Source organism: Ambystoma mexicanum, chromosome 2p (assembly GCF_040938575.1).
Source record: "Ambystoma mexicanum isolate Mex_15411 chromosome 2p, UKY_AmexF1_1, whole genome shotgun sequence".
In the NCBI taxonomy this organism is placed as follows: Eukaryota; Metazoa; Chordata; class Amphibia; order Caudata; family Ambystomatidae; genus Ambystoma; species Ambystoma mexicanum.
This window is the reverse complement of record NC_090923.1, coordinates 615,913,650-615,933,296: the sequence shown is the minus strand read 5'-3', so window position 1 is coordinate 615,933,296 and position 19,647 is coordinate 615,913,650.

The window sequence follows — 19,647 nt, the reverse complement described above, 5'->3', positions numbered from 1 at the left end:
ATATCACAGTAAGGCAGCAGTTGCGGTTTACATGCAGAATAAACACAAAATATGATCAATACAGTCTATGTACAGGTACTGTGTGGGCGAAAGCTCATCGGTCAGGTGGGCAAAGTGAGTGGGACCATAAGATCATGATGAAATGTATGTTCTAGGGTGGGGTGAAGGATAAGTGGCTATTCATTGGCAGTCCTTAGCAGATTGATGTAGTTATTTCTGAATTTAGGGAAGGGCTGTGCCTCGCGTAGAGGATTAGGCAATGAGTTCCATAATTGAGCTGCTTGTACCGGGAAGCTACTACCCCCCGCCTTAGATAACCTGAATCTCGGAATGATGAGGCTGTTGGCATTTGCAGTTCTGGCAGGGCGCGAGTGATGTCTTTTTGTGAGTTTATTGCGGAGATAGCTTGGTGCTGCATTGTTCAGGGCTTTATGAACCAGGGATGCTACTTTAAGGTGGATTTTGTTTTGGGAGGACAACCAGTTGTTTTGACGCCTGATGTTTGAAATATGTGATCTTTTAGGTACACCAAGGGCGGCTCGTAGGGCATTGTTTTGAAGAATTTGAAGTCGGTGGGTAATGGATTTGTTTGCTCCGATGTAGAGGGCATTACAATAATCAAGCCTCGAAAGGATTAATGCTCTTGCTAGGATAAGGCAGTTGTTATCAGAGAGAAAATGCTTGCCTGCTCTAATGAGCTTGCATGTGTAGGCGGTGGCAGATGCCAATGACTTCACCTGCTTGTCAAAAGAGAGGGTGGCATCCAGATAGAAGCCAAGTGTCTTCACATCTTTGGAAACCTTGATAATGTTCCCGTCAATTTCAAATGAGGTATAGTCCTGACTGAGTTTCTGCATGTTAGAATGTGTCCCTAGGATGAGCAACTCTGTTTTGTCATCGTTCAGGCATAGACCGTGGGTTGCCATCCATGCCTGGACGATGATATACACCCTATTCACCAAGGCCAAATCCTTGTTGTAGTCCCCGGAAAGTGGGAGGAGAATCTGGGTATCATCTGCATAGTTGGTGTAGGTGATACCAAGAAGGTCCAGATCATCAAAAAGGGGCTTAGTGAATATGTTGTAGAGAGTCGGGGAGACGCATGAGCCCTGAGGGACTCCACATCGGATGGGGATTGGGTCCGCCGCTGCCGAAGGGGAGAACACCCTCATGGTCCTATCACTGAGGAAGGATTCAATCCAAGATATGGCCTCCTTAGAAAAATGTGCGGCTGAGTCTAAATGGCTACAAAGTACTCCATGGCCTACAAGGTCAAATGCCGCCGAGAGGTCCAGCAGCAAGAGGAGAGCCATTTTACCTTTATCTCTTATTTCATCTATTTGTGCCTTTAGGTCGATAAGGGCAGTCTCTGTACCATGTTGTGGACGGAATCCTGATTGGCGCTCTCCTAAAAGTTTATGTTGTTCCAGGAAACTTTGGATTTGATTGTAGGCGATCTTATCCAGGATTTTGAGCAGGAAGGGGACTGTTGTAATGGGGTGGTAGTTTTTAGGTATAAGAGAGTCAAGCAATGGTAGTACCCAGGATTGTTTTAAATTGGTGGGTACCGTGCCGGACGTGAATGAGGAGTTGACGAGTTTGGCAATAAACGGGGAGAGATCTCTAGCTGCGTCTTTTATAAGCTGGGCAGGGCAAGAATCGCCCTGGCAGTTAGACGGCTTAAGAGAGAGGATGACTTTCTCCACCTCGAGAATCGATGTTTTGGAAAACATGAACCGTGTGGCTGTGTCCTGGGTCTTTGGGGTAGGGTCTGTAATGAGGTTGTTAGTCTTGGGATGATGAGTAAGGGAGGCTTTCTTTTTGGTTATTTTCGTTTGGAGTAGGGAGATTTTATTGGATAAGGCTAGCTGAATGTTGGAGCACCAAGTTTTGTCTTTGGTGCATGTATCCGGAATGGGGATGGGTGACTCTAGTTCTTTGAGGATGGTGAATAGTTCCCTCATGCTTGAATTGGCGCTGGAGATCCGCTTATTAAAGGAGTTCTGTTTGGCCAGATGGATTGCTTTTTTATATTGGGAGGAGCTCGCAGCTCCTCTCAAGTAGTCGCAAATCCTTTAGTTCGGGGGTAAACCATTTATTTAGGTGAGATTTGGGTTTACTTTTTCTGAGTTTCAAGGGTGCGATGTTGTCGAGGGTAGTTAGCATAATTTTGTTGTACTCGTTGACTAGTGTTTCTGAGTCTAGATGATCTGCTAATCCGTTAAGTGTAGGTAGAATGGCCGGGATCACTTTGTCTCTGGTGATGCTCTTTTTGTTTCTTGTTGGGCAAGGCGGGGCCATGATGGAGGCTGGTGAAGGTGGTCTGGAGGTAGATAGTTCAAATGACAGGAAGAAGTGGTCAGTCCAAGGTTGAGGGATAATAGCTTTGATATTGGCAGTGCAATTGTAGTCTACTAGCCAATCAAGGATTCTTCCCTTATTATGTGTAGGTTCAAGAGTTTTTTGCGTCATGCCCAGATTTGAGAGGGAATTGGCAATGATGGTGGCATTTTTATCTGAAGGGTCATTGAAGCCCAAATTGAAGTCCCCTAGGACAAGTAGTTGTGAAGAGGTTTTAAGGTTGTTGGAGAGTGAATTATGGAGATCCTCCTCGAAGGTCCCTAAGGGACCAGGTGGTCTGTAGATGAGGTGGATCGTCAAAGTTTGGGAGCTAGCTAGTGGAAGTTTGATAGTAAGTGATTCACATGAGTCAGCTGCTATTGTAGGTGAGATTCTCATATCTAAGCTGGTCTTTGCGATGATGGCAATGCCACCGCCGCGCGTGTTGGTTCTATCTTGCCTGAATATAGTAAAGTCTTCTGGGATGGCTAAGGAGAGTAGGGGACCTGCTGCGTTGTGCAGCCAGGACTCGGTGATGGCGATGAAGTCCAGATTGTCGAGCACTATCAGATCACAGATATCTGTGGCATGTGCTATCAGGGATCTTGCATTTATTAGTCCTCCTTTGAGTAGGTGGTATGACGGATGAGGTGGTACAGTTTTGGTCTGGGTAGTGGGAGGAAGTCTCCTGTTTTTTGGGGGGACGTTGGTGTTGGGCTTCTGGGTATTGGATCTTTTGTTGTTAGGAGGTAGGGTTCTGGTCAGAGGCTCATAAAGTTTCGAGAGTCTAGCTCTGAGCCTAGAGTTTCGACAGAGTAGACTACATGGGTTGCTGGGAAACTCGGATAGGGGATTCAGATCCGGGTGTTCAATGCTGGTGTCAGTAGAGAGGGTGGTCATGGTGGAATTTAGGGGTCTTGTGAGCATAGTAGGGAGGCTACTGTCCTCTCTATGGTGGAAGATAATTGCAGATAGGTACAATAGCAGGCAGCAAAGTGTGATACTCATGATGTGGAGCTGGATACACCGGGCACGGTGGGCATAGATCAGCATATGCAATGACTAGGTTGCACAGGGGCACAGTGGGCACAGATCGGAATAGGCAGTTACTAAGTTGCATAGGGCACAGTGGGCATAGATAAGCATAGGCAATGACTAAGTTGCACAAGGCACAGTGGGCATAGATAAGCATAGGCAATGACTAAGTTGCACAGGGCACAGTGGGCATAGATTAGCATAGGCAATGACTAAGTTGCACAAGGCACAGTGAGCATAGATTAGCATAGGCAATGACTAAGTTGCACAGGGCACAGTGGGCATAGATTAGCATAGGCAATGACTAAGTTGCACAAGGCACAGTGGGCATAGATAAGCATAGGCAATGACTAAGTTGCACAGGGCACAGTGGGCATAGATTAGCATAGGCAATGACTAAGTTGCACAAGGCACAGTGGGCATAGATAAGCATAGGCAATGACTAAGTTGCACAGGGCACAGTGGGCATAGATTAGCATAGGCAATGACTAAATTGCGCAAGGCACAGTGAGCATAGATTAGCATAAGCTTGCAGGTTACCAATGTCATAATGTCAAATTGATGGTTCCCCTATTAAGAGATGTAAGGAAAAAAATAAAAGCCCCTGGGCTTACCATGGTGGTATGGGTCCGTCAGGCAGTGAGCAAAGGTCCTTGCAGCATTTAGGGAGCAGGCGCAATAGGAGTAGGCTACGCCTCCCATGCGCCGAACAGGGCGCAACACAGGGCCTTTGTATGGCCTTCGTGTGGGCCGGCGTATCCGCCTGCCGGCGGAAGCAGAGGGCTTAGTAGTGCCCAGATCGAGGCTCAGCCTCGCTTTGAAGCCGCGTCGCGCCCGGCATGGGGAAGTCAGGCGAGCGGGAGAGACATAGACAGGCAGGACGCCGTGTGCAGTGCAGCGGATCTGCACTTGCTGCTGCCGGGTGGTCTGCTGGATGGGAGGGGGGGCTCCTGCCCTCCACCCTCCTCGAAGGTCGTCAGGAAGGGGGGTCCTGGGGGCAAAATAACGCCTTTATAAGGCCTTCATGTGGGCCGGCGTATCCGCCTGCCGGCGGAAGCAGAGGACTTAGTAGTGCCCAGATCGAGGCTCACTATATCGTATCACAGAAACGACATAGGCTAGAAGTAGAGATCCCTCTGATAGCTCTAACTTCATTGGTGGGAATGATATTTAGCCGTGCTCTCATAAATGTTTGCCGTGATTGTCAGTTTGGAAATGTCCTTAAGTATGTGATTGTATCATTCAATTTCCTGCTGATCAAAAGAAGGTGTGAGACTGATTTGTATGTCAAGGCTAACTCCTGAGTTTTTATCCAATCCCATGTTTTCAGTTTCGTGGACACTTTTGTAGGGTTGTTTATCAAATTATTGAATGTACTACAATTCGTTAGGCAGGATCCCAAGTTTTCACCTGCCAAGTGCCAAATGCCTAATCAGTCCTGGATTTTAACCTTTCACCATATTGCATTCTGGTACATATAGCCCTGTGTTTGTAAACTGTAGGCACTTGAAAAATAAATGACATGTGCTAATAATTCCAGGACTTGAACATGCATTGAGAGCTTAAAGCATATTTATTTTGTTATAGAAAAAGTGTGAACGTTTATGGATGGTGAGAAAAGTGGTGTTTATGCATTGCTACTTTTTAGAATGCCTACACTCAGCTGTTACTGTGCATGTAGACTACTGTCGTATGGAGCAAGAGGAAACATGTACATGTGCATGAATGTATTTATGGGATTCATATATTGCAAACCTAGATGCCAAGCAACGTAGCTATGTACAGAAAATAGTGGAGAATACAGAGAGAGCACTGGCCAGAACCCGAGCAAAGGAGAACAGTGAACCCTGAGGGCAAGTTCACATAAAAGTAGATCTCCCGAGGTCTTTGTTTAATAATTCTGGCATAGTTTGTTCTTCCTTTCGTCCTTACGCAGGTATGAAACGAATACCATGTAGTTGGGAAATAGTCATATTTGTTATTTACTGGGAAATAAAGATAGCCTGTAAACGCTTAACCTTCGGCCTGCTCATAGTAGAGCTCATAAGCAAACACTTTCCAGTTGGGGCCATTCCTGCCCGATTTATGATGCATTCCGTAGTGTAGTGAATTTCTGGCTGTCAATAAGGACAGGTGCAGACTTGAACTCGGCCGGCGCAGGAAGCAAGGAACCAGAAGACAGGGCTTCTCTGTCTATGCCGCCAAGACTCTGGAACCTCCTCCCTTTCAAAGCCAGAATCACCCCCTTGCTTGTACATTTCAGGAAGGAGCTCAAGCCCTTTCAGTTCAAGGAATGGCTCCTTGCTTACATCTAGGCCCACGCCATCCACTCCACACTCTACCTGAGACTGGGTGATTTGCTCCCCACTGTTTCCCTGGTTGCTTGCAGATCCCTTGCTGCCAAATTACACACCCACCTCTCTTCCCAGTACGGGAAGGAGGAAGAGAATGGATTTCAGGGCAAGTGTGCTTTGCTGGCCCAGTACTAGAAGTCCCAGTACTGGGATAGCAGAGCAAGCTACAGAATAGGACAAGTCACGTTACAGAGCTGTGTGGATGTTTAGGCATTTCTGGTCTGGAGTGAGGTGCTTTCCTCATAAAATGCTGCAGCCATTACTGGAGAAACAGGGTCCTGCAGACCACTCTTTAAACTCCTGTATTGACCTAATTATTTTGATGATGTTGTTGCAGCAGCTCATTAAGCACTTTAATATGTTGTATAGAGTGCTTCAAATGGAAGCACAGGAGTGCAGATACTTTCCCAGAGTACCTGCTTACTGTTGAGAAGTGTTGCTACTCCTCTATTAAATGTGCGGTCTTCCTACTGAGAAGTGCCAGTAGTAAGAAGTGCAGACGCTGCGGTCTGGCCGCAGGTGAAATCAATGTTCATGAAAAGAGTTATGAACACAACCAGTAACCAACAATGGCGGTAACATCATTATAGCAGATCTCGACTAACACCAGCAACACAAATTGGTGAAAGTCGGTATGTGATTTCGGTCGCTTCTCGAACACACTCAAACTCACGCGCACATGCTCGCGCACGCGTGAAAGTTGGGTGGGACTGAAAAAGAAGCAAGTGCCGCAGGTCGGCAGTGGGCTGTGGGCGGTGGAATTGGACGCTACCTCTCTTAAAATTGAAGTAAACACAGCAAGCCGGCAGCTGGCAAAACTCCTCCGTCATTAGCGGTTGCTTGTTTATCTCTTTCAAACCAAGAGACGTCGGTTAAAGAGTTTCGGAAATCCTATTTTTTCTGTGTACATAAACAGCAGCTTAAATAGTTTTTAAAAAGCCTTACCGCGGGTTTATGGTTTCAGATAAAAGGGTGGTCCTTATTAGTAAACCCTGAAGGAAACTCCTCAAGGGAAAGAAGGAAACGTATACACAGAAACGTAGACCCCCCTTAAGAGCAGGCCATTTCTTCAGAGAGAGGCCAGGGTCAAAGGCTTGCGACTATTCCCTTCCCCTCTTTTTTTTCACTTTTGGGCTCAGAAGTTTCACGCAGGCTTCTGGCCCATTATAAAACACCAGATAGCATAGAAGCAACCACCGATTGGTAAACCCTTTGTTAGGAGACCACTGGTTCAGATCCCATTTGTGTCCTGATTTACGAAAGCGTTTTCCTTCAGAAAAAGCCATTGAAAAACGCTGTGTAAATCAGACCTTAAGAACGACTTTCCTCCCACTCTTGATATCATTTCGCTAAAGGAAGTCAATGCTTGATTGTACGACATGAAGCAAAATGTCCGTATGTTATGCATCTTGTACCATTTGAATTATTGCCTAATGTTATCATTGATTCTGACCATGATTCAGGCTAAAAAAATACAGTGGTGGTTTCAGGATATTAAAAAGGGTCCTGCGACCTTGGGAGTTTCGTGCGGGGGTTGGCAGGAAACCTTGACAAACCACATGGTACATATTGGTGTTCTAACAGCCGCTCCTGTCTATAGGAGATTTTAAAATGATACATTCTCCTGCTGTGATGGCGGTGAAACATATCTTTTGAAATAGCAGAATAAATAGCGTGTGGATGAGAAACACTTTCTGGGACTATTTTGGTGTCAGGAAGGTTAATTCTATCCGATGCAGGATTCCACGACTACACTCCATCATTCCTACCTCTCCTCCATGTATTCCCATCAAAAAGAATGGATCTGCTGTGGGTGCGCACATAATTATAACTAGTGGTGGACTGGGAACTAAGAGGCCCTGGAAATCATTTTCAAAGTTGCCCCATATTAAACATTTTCAGTAAGCCTAACCCTTTCCCTATGAGAAAATGTGGAAATTACCACACAAAAGAGGCACAGGGTGCCCGGGCCTACTCTGAACTCTCAAGGGTGGTGCCAGTAGGTAGAGTGAATATGCTGCATGTCCGCCACCCTCTACCAATTTTTGACGTGGGTTTGTTCTTTATGTTTCCTTGCTGCAGTCTCCTCACTAAGACAGATATTCACTTTTAGTCGGTCAGAAGGTACATCTTATTTTCATTTGCAAATTGTAAGGTGTGTTTCTGCGCTGGGAAATATGACAGTAGATTTGATCTATATGAACACAGTTTAGCAGTTTATTGTACGTTCCCTGTGGAACAATAGGTACTGTGTGTCAGTTCCATTTGAGCAGACATAGACATGGTTTGCACGTGCTTATGATTGGTCCCTGTAGAGGAAGAGCCAAAAGCCCTGACCAAAACCTCTGCCCCATGTTGCCTATATGTTGGGAACCGGAAATTGCGACACATGCAGGATGCCTGTACCACAGAGAATCCTGGAAACAAGGTATCCTCTGAGAAAACCCTATATGCATTCACAAAGATATGATGGTCTTCTGAACAGAGTCCCGGAAGAAGTATGTAAATGAGTGAAAAAGAAGACGGGTGACATCATGCAAAACAGAACTGATGCACCTGAAAAGATGCACAAGACGAAAGAATATAGACATTTTATAAGATATGAAGAGGAGGTGTCAAAGATGAGCAACACTTCACAATTGAAATGAAGATGCTCATGCAAAGAACACTGAAGAAAATGCAAAGTCATTTTTCAATTGTACAGATCCAGTAACGCAAGTAGACTAAGTGATCTTGAGTCTAGCTCTGTAGTGAATATACTGCAGCGATGCGCCAACTATATATATATATATATATATATATATATATATATATATATATATATATATTAGAGGAATGTATAGAACCTGGATGTTCTATGATGCACTTTAGCAAGACCTGAACCCGGTGAATAGAAAGGGCTTCAGTGTGGCGCAGTTGGACAATAGCTGTGGCAAAGGAGAATTCAGAAAACGCTTGGCAGGCCCAGCACCAAGAGTTGAGGCCACCGTGCGACTGGTTGCCTGTTAAGTAGCTACATGAACGTGAGAAAGAAATACACTTCTGTTTGAGGTGGAATGAAAAAACACTGAAGGCGTCAAAAGCTCATCATTTAATAGTATTAGATGCAGCAAAGAGCTCAAAAATGTGGTCTACAGTCACATGGTCAGATTGGAACAGACTTTCGGTTGAGCTACACCAAAGCCAGAAGATAAAACCATGCCACACTCCCATTTATTCTCAGGCACAGAGCGCTTCTGCAAGGCCGAGTTCAAAGCCTTACTTGAATGGGAGATTGCAAGAGTGATAAAAGCTGTCAAGCTAATTAGGTGGGAATCTATGGTCAAGACCAGCCCACAGGCACCTGGGGTACCAGCGTGCATGCTGCTAGCATGTGGAATATTCCAGAGGGGTGCAAGCGTGCCAACCAATTGTACAGAGCCATGTAACCAATGGATTGTCGTATATTTTGTGACAATGAAGATGACTTTCACTAGAGGAGGGCTTAGTAGCCAACCTGATGTTAGAGACCCAATCACAACCCCCATTAGTATGGAATGTATACCTAGATGTTCCCTGTAAGTCTATCACATCCCCAAGTAGGTTTTTGTAGTTTGCCACCTAGTGTGACATCAATGACGATGAATTATGACTATAAGAGTTGTGTTTTTTATGAAATTCACTGAGAACGTCCTTTGCGACGTCCGTTGATGTCCATTGTAACTCCCTGTTTTAGTCAATTGCAACTAAAACAGCACAATATTTTGCCAACTTTCTGAGTCAGTTTGATTATCGATGTATGAGTACGTTCTGCATCCCCATCCATCTCTAAGTATTGCTACCTCGTCTTAAAAGGCCCTAGTCTATGGGTTCACGTGGTAGCAGAGGATAGTTCAAGATCCATCAACCCAGTAGGCTTTTGAGGGTCTAATAATATTGGGCGTCCTCCGCCATTTAGCTGGAGGACCGCAAGGCTTCCTGTGGATAGCAGCCAAACAAGTTCTTGCAAGACACAACGAGACAGGTGGGACGGGTCCCTCTTTCAAAGCATTCCCCTCCCTGTTTTGACAGGCAGCTGAGCGGACCGAAGGTTGAGGTGACTGGTTAAGGAGGAGACTATCCCGAGGGTCAGGAGCTGGAAAGCGAAGGGTGAGTAGATTGAGAAAGGTGGCAAAAAATGATGTATGCATATTAAGTGGGGAAAGTGATAATGGGAAGAAAGTAACAGAGGGTGGATGGGGTATTTAGTTTAAAGATGAAGCTTCAAGTAAGTGAAGGACGAGGAGCATCATAGATTAAGCCTATTAATCCTACATCCGGGGATGTTCAGAAGAAGTTATTTTAAAATCCAAGTGGATATACCTAGACTACGAGCGAAAAAGGTCCGCTAAGGAAAATAACTTCCACTCTGAATGGAGTAATTTTAGGGGCGGGAATAAGCAGCGAGGAGCGCTGAGAAGAGATATATGTTGGGGCCGCCATTCTGTCATGTTTGTATATTGTATGTGTTGTATGTGTTAAGGAAATGATGAAAAGCCGAACAGCGATAAATAATAGATAGTGTTAAAAGGTTGAGATGTGATTATTTATTTATTTAGTTGACTAATGGTGTTGATTGAATAGGTAGATTGAAGTAAAGTGAGACACAGAGGTTTGGAGATGCGACGATTGGTGCACGCTAATATTGTATTGTTTTTCTTACAAGTATTTTTCTGTGTAAAATGATGGTAAGTATTGACAGTCGACTGTGACTTGTCATGATGGAGGATGTTACTACGCTCATGCAACTGTGCAAACAGCTGCCAAAACACACACGCAAGCTTAAGCAGTATAGTACAGAATGGGTTAAGGGCACGGCAGATAAAATGTTCATGCCATGGCCACAAGGGGGTTCACTGTCAAAAGCAGTTTTGCAACAATGACCACATACTTGCACGTTGCGTACACGGGAAAGAAATTGGATAAAAGGTTAGCTACCCTATTGCTTTGGAAAATGTATCAGGAGGAACGGGAAGACCCACCCCCTGAAGACTGCATGCTTAATCAGTGTAAAGAGGGGGCTACAGAGCCTTCTGCTCCCCCTACCACACCTGAGGTAAATGGCGATAGTGCGAAAGATGAAGGGCTGTATCCATTAAGAGGGCTTAAGGCAGCAACAGGTTACAGTAATCTGATACATGAGCCGCCTGCATATAGCAATGACGACAGTCCAGAGAGAACTCTAGAAAAGGGTGTGATTTCTAAAGTCCTACAGAACAAAGAGAAAAGTGAACGGCCAAGTATGACCCTAGATATAGAACAAGAAATAAAGAAAGGGAAAGGGGAAAGAGATAAAGCTGATGAGATAGCGCTCATACAGAATTACTAGATGGGTGGTCAGATATTTCTCAAAATTGATGGGAAGAGCATCGAGGAAGTATGGCAAGGGGAAGATCAAGACGAGCAGGATAAATAAAACAGGGAACAACGGAAATGATTGAAAGAAGATGAGTCTAAAAGGAATAATAGACAAAGGTGGGAACAAATATATCAGGAAGAACAGTTAAGAAAAGAGGAGAGAGCAGAAGAGCAAAGAAAATATGACAATACACAGAGAACAATCGAAGAACGAGACAGGCTAGAAAAGAAAAGGTAAGAAAAGGAAGAACAGAAGTTAAGAGATAAAAGAATGCAAAGATGCAGAGATTATGTGGTGCATAGGGCAAATGAGAAAAGAGAAGTGAAAAGACAGAAAGAGGAAAGGGTTACGGAGGAAGCCAAGAAACAAAGAGAATTTGATGAGGAAATGGAATGAAAGAGAAGGCAGAGGACATGCAACATTGATCACATTGAGAAAGAGCTAATGGAACCTAGTCCAGTAGTATTATGGGAGGAGATAGAGGAGTTCCTCCCATCGCAGGAACCAATGCCAGGACCCTCTAGAGTAAATTTAGAGGATAATTTTGTGACAGGAAGCATCAGAGAGAGAATCGAGAAGGCTTATCAGGAGATGAGGACAACAACTGAATTGAGAAATAAAAGGAAAGTCGATCGATCTGAATGTGCCCAATCACGAGGCAAAGAGGGGGGCCTGTTCAGCCTCAAGTATAGAGCCTTGTCTTAGGACATGCTAACACTAAATAGGGATGAGAAGGAGGACAGTCATACTAGTTGGGGACAAGATATGTCAGACGAAGACAGGGAAACCTTCCTTTGGGAGGAGGATGATGGTGCTTGTGGTCCTGAGGGATGTTTTCAGACAGACAAGGAAGTGAGGTGGTCAACGTTGGACCAGCCTAAAGAAAGGACGCCAGAGCCTATGGTGCGACCAGAGCGACCTAAAGGCAACCTCTTAGTGAGGGGGGGACTCGCCACCCTGTGTGAGCAGGCTGAGGTCATTACCAGGAAGAAGGCGATCAGGAACGATCCCTGCTATGAACAGGCAGACGATGGGAGACGTTTGCGATTTTGGGATTTTGCAATTCCCCTTGTTAGAAAACAGAGGGGACAGACCACAGATTATCCTTTGGTCCCGGATGGATAAGAATAATCTAAAGTGTAAGCTCCTGATTTTGACTTTGGGTGCTGGGAAATGGATCTATGAACGAGAGAAAATGACAGGAGGAAACATGCTAGATATATGGGACATCAAGGGACTTCTAGCATCTGTCCTAGAGGGCTAACAACATTTGGAAGAGAGCAGGATACTCAAGTGTCACAGCGCATGATGTGGCTCTGTTTAATAATTGCAGAGCGGCAATCTGGAAAGTGCTTAGAGTACAATATCCTGATATGTCGGATATGGGCGCAATTATGGCACGTAAGATGCAGGAAGGCGAGGTTCCGCTTGCATACATTTAGAATTTTCAAGCGCAGTGATCTTTGAAAACTTGAGAGCCGTGGGCAAAATCCATACCTGTATTCTATCATATTTTGTGTCAGGGATTGCCAGACCAGGTACAGAGACAGCTCAAGAAGCTGGTGGGTATGGAGGCAAATCCATGGCCAGAAATACAGCTGATCATTGTGCACCATTGTCGATTGCGGCAACAGAAAAATCAAAAGTGGGAAGATGCTAGGAAGCTAGAGGTAGCCGAATGAGTACAGAAAAAGCTGTCAAAATATGCTATAGAAGGGACACTGCTGACTAGTGAAGAAGCGCCAGGATCACAGCAGGCAGCAAGCATGCTGCAGGTGCATAACCAATGGCAGTTGGATCAAGGAGGGAACGGATTTATACCAAGAGGCAGGGGAGGTTTCCGTGGAATCGGCTTTCAGAATAACCAAGGCGGTTTTCAGAATGTGCATAATGATAATCAAGGCAATACGAGAGGTGTGTGGACATGTGGAATGACAGGACACATTCCGCAAAACATGTGGGAGCCAAGAGTATGTACAGAATGGGAAATTCTCAAGAGGGGGGACAGCTTATCCTCCAGCATATAGCCCACAAAGAAAGGATGAGTTTGCCCAAGATCAGACAGTGTATCAAGCACAAGTGCTGCAAACACAACAGGCTTTACAACCACAGCAAGCACCATTGAATCCACCTCAAGGTCGTTCACAGCACGCACCCATGCAGATACAGCAGAACACAAACACAGGACATTATTGACTCCTAGAGTAGGCGGTGTCACTGTTTCGCGAGGGAATCCTTCTACAGCTACAGGAATAAGTATGTACCCACAATAGGATAGCTCACAGGTTGACTTGATGTGTTCAGTACTATCTGTGACACCAAATCCTCAAGAGGAACTGAGGGTTGACGTTACCATAGGAGGAAAATCCTTTTCTTTTTTAGTAGACACTGGGTCAACTCGCTCATGTATACAAGAGGGAATATTTTCATTATGAGGTAATGCCATGAATGCTTAAGGGTTCTCTGGAGCTAAAAGTACAGTTCCTTTTACTGCGAAGTCGCAAGTCTCTACAGGAGAGTGTGATATGTTTGTCCCATTGTTGTATTCAAGGCAGACACCACTTAATATACTGGGCCAAGATTTAATGACAAAGCTAAATATGCCAATTTCTTTCACTGATGAAGGCATAGTGTGTTCAACTAGGAATACATTATCTAAATATGTGCAAATTTATCATGTCATTTACTGGGCAAATAGCGCTGCGAGGAATGCCGTTAGAGCCGGAAATGTTTCACTATGCGGTATGCATTTTGTTAACATGGTTACCCGGTTTAGTGGCAAGATTATGAGAATACCTGATTAATTTCTATTCAGGCCACAGATACCTATGGACGAGGAGGGGGGGACAGGTATTTCCCCTGGAACTACAGGCAGCCATAGTGCGAGGGGAATTGGCTGTGCTTAAAGGTTGGGATGAATTTAGGCCATGGAGAACAGAGATTTCCATTGGGGAGGATAAAGATTGACGTCACTGACAAGGATATGTTTAGAGACGACCCAGCAGATGACAAAGTAGTGTTCGAGATGGGCATTACATATTGGATCAGGACAGAAGGACGAGAGGTTCCTCAGAAGTTGTTGATAGTGCGGCAGCGTCCCACATTTTTTGATGAGGACATGGAGAAAGTACCAATCTCCTTATGGACTACAGGCCCTTATAATGTAGGACTGTTAAAAGTTGAAAACAGAAGCATTTGTACCTCGAGCAAGGCAGTATCCCATGTCTCGAGAGGCAGACAAGCGTATTTTCAAGACTATCTTAGTGACGTCAGAGTCACCATGTTATACCACAGTGTATCCTATCAAAAAATCAAAGGGTGGGTCATGGTGTTTAATTCAAGATATGAGACTGATTAACCAGATTGTAGAGGCAGAGTTTACTCTAGTTCCGAATCCTGTGACGATTCTGTGCAGCATTCCTCCGAAAGTGTGATATTTTACAGTGATTGACTTGAAAAATGCATTTTTTAAATCCCGTTGCATAAAGATTCCCAAGATCTTACGTTGTTTACGTTCCGTCAGACTAAGCTAAAACGTACACATTTGCCCTAATGGTACTGTGAGTCTCCATCGATTTTCAATAGGGTCCTGCAGATGGACCTAAGCAATATTGATTTGCCCAGTGTTTTGCTGCAATATGTAGATAATATTTGGGTCTATAGCACAACAGAAGAAGAGTGCAGACGAGACTCGATTCAGCTAATGATTATTTGAGCAGACAAAGGATATAAGGTGGACTTTGAGAAATTGCAGTACTGTCAAGAAGAGGTGTTGTACATAGGTCAGTTAATCTCGCATGAAGGAAAGAAAGTTACACCAAAAAGAGCTGAGGAGATCTTAAAAATATCAAAACTGCAAACAATAAAGCAAATGCAACAGGAAGGCTGAAACCAAGGCCCCTATTTACCCGCTGGAAATCATCAGTCCACCAGCAGCATCTGCAGGGAGAGGGCAGGAGCCCCCCCACCCCACCAGGAGCAGTCAGCAAGCAGCCATGCACCCAAGCCAGCCAGCCATTGCACCGTTCCACACGTGCGTGAGGCACAACATATGGTAAGATCTGTGTCCATCACTACCTCGCATCTGCCTGTGTTCATCGATCCGATCGCCCATCTCCATGCTATTCATGCACTGAGGAGATCTAAGCCCTAACGTGCCCGCGTTGCCTGATCTTCCATTGTCCGGAGATTCTCAGCCTGACTCGTCTGATTCCATTATGGCCAGCGCAGCGCAGCGCCATAACGAGGCTGGAGCCTCATTGCCCAGCAACTGACCCCTTTTCATACATTCAACATCCGCCGGCAGTAGGAAGCACCAGCGGCCTCCAACGAAGGCCAAAACTAAGGCCACTTGGCACCCGGAGCCAAGGCATAAAACCCTACTGTCCCCCTGTGAAGGGAAATAATACACTGATCCACATTGAGCTGATTCACCTACCTCACTGCCCGTGGATACCCTCAGAACAACGACGATGTGAGTAAGACACTGAGGTACAGACCTGATCTACCCATCTGTGTACTGTGCATTTGCCTATCCAATGTGCCACTCTCAAATCTGCGCGATTTAGTGTATCACTGCACATTCCCAGTACAAGCAGTGCTGCTCATCGCACTGCTCTTCTGAATATTTGCGATGCTTTCCAAAGCCCATTTGTGACGCGCATGCCTCTGCCGCATTTAGGCATGCTCACACGAGCCATCTACATGCACATCATCCGTGCTACCATTGTGTTAATTGACAATATACTGTGCCACCACTATGCTCAACCCCGCTTGTAGCAGCACAACGTGCACGCAATTCACCTAATGTTGTTCTGTACTGCCCATAACTGGATGTATTGCATTCTAATTGATTACTGCGATTCCATGTGCCCATAATTGCTGTTTGCTTCACCAAAGGTACACAATAGCTTGTTGTAGTTCTACACTGCCCATAACTGGTCATATTGTTGTCATGTAATGGCCATAATTGGCCACTACGGTTCAGTAGCACCCTCCAATTGACTATTTCTCCCCCATGTGAATCTAGCTCTCTTCTGTTTAATTAGCTCTAGAGATACGCCCTAGCAACCTACCTACTGTTGCCTCACATATCCACGCCAACTAGCTGCTGCACCCCTCGAAATACCAGTACATTACCTTCCAACCCAGAGTATCCATGGCACGTCTACAGTGTGTTATCATTGTAATATCCTTACACCTCCATTACATCAACACCGTCATCATGCCCTTTCAAATAACAAAGGTGCAGATCCCAACCACATCTCCACCAACCCCTAACACACTTTATAGCGCCACTGGCTCAACTCCTCCTTCTGAACTCAACATCATACCCACCCCTGCCTACCTCAATCACAGAAACTCCTTCTTAAGATATCACACCCCTCATCACTTTACAGGCAAATCCATCCACAGTGCCCTTACAATGACACAACCTAACATGCTCACTAATAGTCACAGTCACAGTCACAAGAACTTAGACACCACCCATCCTGACAAGCTGAACCTCCTTCCAGACACTCCTCTACCCGCCACATCAAACCAAAGTGTGCAATCATTAATTCCAGACCCCTCATAGCGCACACACTCAAGAGAGCAGACCTCGTTCTAGTCAATAACCTTGACACTGAAACCTGGCTACATCCAGCAGCAGGACCTGCCCTCATGCTTGCGGTCCCAAAGGACTACACCTTAATCAAAGCTGACAGAACCTCCGGCAAAAATGGAGGAACTGCCTTCATTTCCAAAACCCCTCTATGCCTAAGAGAATTCACCTCTTTACCGTTCCCATCCGGTGAACTCATATCCGTAAAAAAAAGTTGCCACCCTCCTGATCCACTTGATCTATAGACCACCCAGACCCACTTCCACATTTGAAGAAGACATCTCCAATCTACTTTCACACAACACCAGACCTTTCTCTAAAATCTTACTAATAGGAGACCTAAACTTAGGGTACAATGACCCCTCAGATCCTCACGCCTTAACTTTAGAACAATCCCTGCTTGAGCTAGGGTTCAAACAACATATGTCAGGATGAACCCATTGCAAAGGCAGAACCCTCGACCAGGTCGCTAACCTAAACTGCAATCTTAACCTACTCTCAAACAAACCATGTACTTGGTCCGACCACCAAATCATCCATTTCGAGCTAGACTCCACCACTCACACTCTCACTGCGACTGCTCAAGTTCCCCCAGCATTGACGAGGAACAACAAGTCCATAACCTTGGAAACCATCCGCCCCCTCATCCAACCCATCATCAACCCATCGCACACCAATGAATTAGATCCAGAAGCTCTAGATAACATGTTCAACAAAAATCTACTATTAGCACTAGACCAAATTGCCCCCATCGAAACTAGAAAAGCTAAACAAACTAACCACCTCAACAATTGGTTCACCCAGAACTGAAAGCTCTGAGGTAATCTACAAGATTGGCTTAATCCATCTGGCAAAACAAACCAACACCCCCAAAAAAAGCCATTATCAAAACCAAAAGCAACACTTTCAACAATAGAATACAAAATGCTAAATCAAATGTGAAAGAACTTTTCACCATCCTCAGTGAATTGGAATCAACCATACCCCCCAATCTACTTGTGATAAAGATGCCACATGGTCCACTAAGATACAAAAGGCACTTTTAGATAAAATAGCCCTACTCCAAACCAAAATTGAGGCCGACAGACTCCTCCTAGCCACCAAAGACACTAATAACCCAAACCAAACCTACCTACCACCTCCCAACAACTCTGATCTTTTTGAATTCACCCCGGTCACCATTACACAGGTTGAATCCATAATTGATAGCCTTAAAACTTTCAAATGTCAAGGAGACATCTGTCCTGCATCCATCATCAAAGAAGGAGCCAAAGACTTTGCCCCCTTCATCACCACTCTTATTAACACCTCTTTCGCCTCATGCTCAGTACCCAAGAATCTCAAAGACGCTTGGGTCAAACCACTTCTCAAAAAACCCACACTAGACCCAAGCACGCCGACTAACTACCGTCCCATCACCACCGTCCCGTTCCTGCTAAGAATCCTTGATAAAGCAGCCTATATCCAAATCCAGAACCACTTCCAAACGCTAAATCTTCTTGGCCTCCGCCAATCAGGCTTCAGACCTAGACACGGCACTGAGACAGCCCTTCTAGATCTGAAGATCCAAATGGATGAGGCCAAAGATAAATGCCATCCTTCCCTCCTCTTACTCCTGGATCTCTCAGCGGCTTTCGATTTGGTCGACATTAACATCCTAACCTCACACCTACCCACCTCTGCCTCCTTCTCACCTAACACCGCTAAATGGATCCAAGGCTCCTGCATCTCCCCACTCTCTATAACATCTTTACTAAGATGTTATTCAACCTCCTGGATGACATGAAAGTCCTATACACTAACTACCGGATGATACGCAGATCCTCATCACAATCTCTGGCTCATATGATAAGGACTGAAATCACCTTAATGAAATGTATAGCAAGATTCAAGACTGGATGGCAAAGCATGGGCTTTGTCTAAACGATGACAAAACCGAGCTCCTACTCATTAGCTCCAGACAACGTCTCAACAAACTCAACCCAAAATACAACTCATTCAATATCGACAGAAAGTTCATCAAGGTTGCCAAAAATGCCAAAACACTAGGGGGGTAATTCATAGAATTCAGCGCACAAGTGGCGCACGCGGCTGGCACACAGTGTGCGCGTGCGAATCCCTGCGCCAGCCGCGTGCGCTGAAATCCATTTCCGCGCACAGCGTATTCATGGATTCCAGCCACCAAAACCAGCCGTGGCGCACAGTGGCGCAGCGACCCTGCAGCAGCGCCAGTTACGCCCCCAAGAACGCCTCCCGCGCAGGGAAAAGCCATCAACATACCCAATCCAGCGCAAAGGGCTGCGCTAACCCTGTACCAGCACAGCAAGCGGGCTACGTGTATCACTGGGGTGCGCGGGAAGTACCTCACGCGATTGGCCCCGTGCGAGCAGGGTACGCGTATTTCAGGGGTGCGCGGGAAGTTCCACACGCGATTCCATCAGGGTACGTGTATTTCGGGGTGCGCGTGAAGTTCCACACGCGATATCAGCAGAGTACGTGTATTTCAGGGGTGCGCGGGAAGTTCCACACGCGATTCCATCAGGGTACGTGTATTTCGGGGTGCGCGTGAAGTTCCACACGCGATATCAGCAGGGTACGTGTATTTCGGGGTGTGCGTGAAGTTCCACACGCGATATCAGCAGGGTACGTGTATTTCAGGGGTTCGCGGGAAGTTCCACACGCGAATAGCCTGGGCGCGTGTATTTCAGGGGTGCGCGGGAAGTTCCACACGCGAATAGCCTGGGCGCGTGTAGAAGTTCACGCGAACCCCTGAAATACACGTAGCCCGCTCCCTCAGGCCAGATCGCGTGTGTGACTTCCCGCGAACCCCCGGAATACACGTACCCCGCTCAATCGCGTGTGTGACTTCCCCCGCAACCCCGAAATACACGTGCCCCGCTCGCACAATTGCTGTATGTTGCCACTTTTGTAATGCG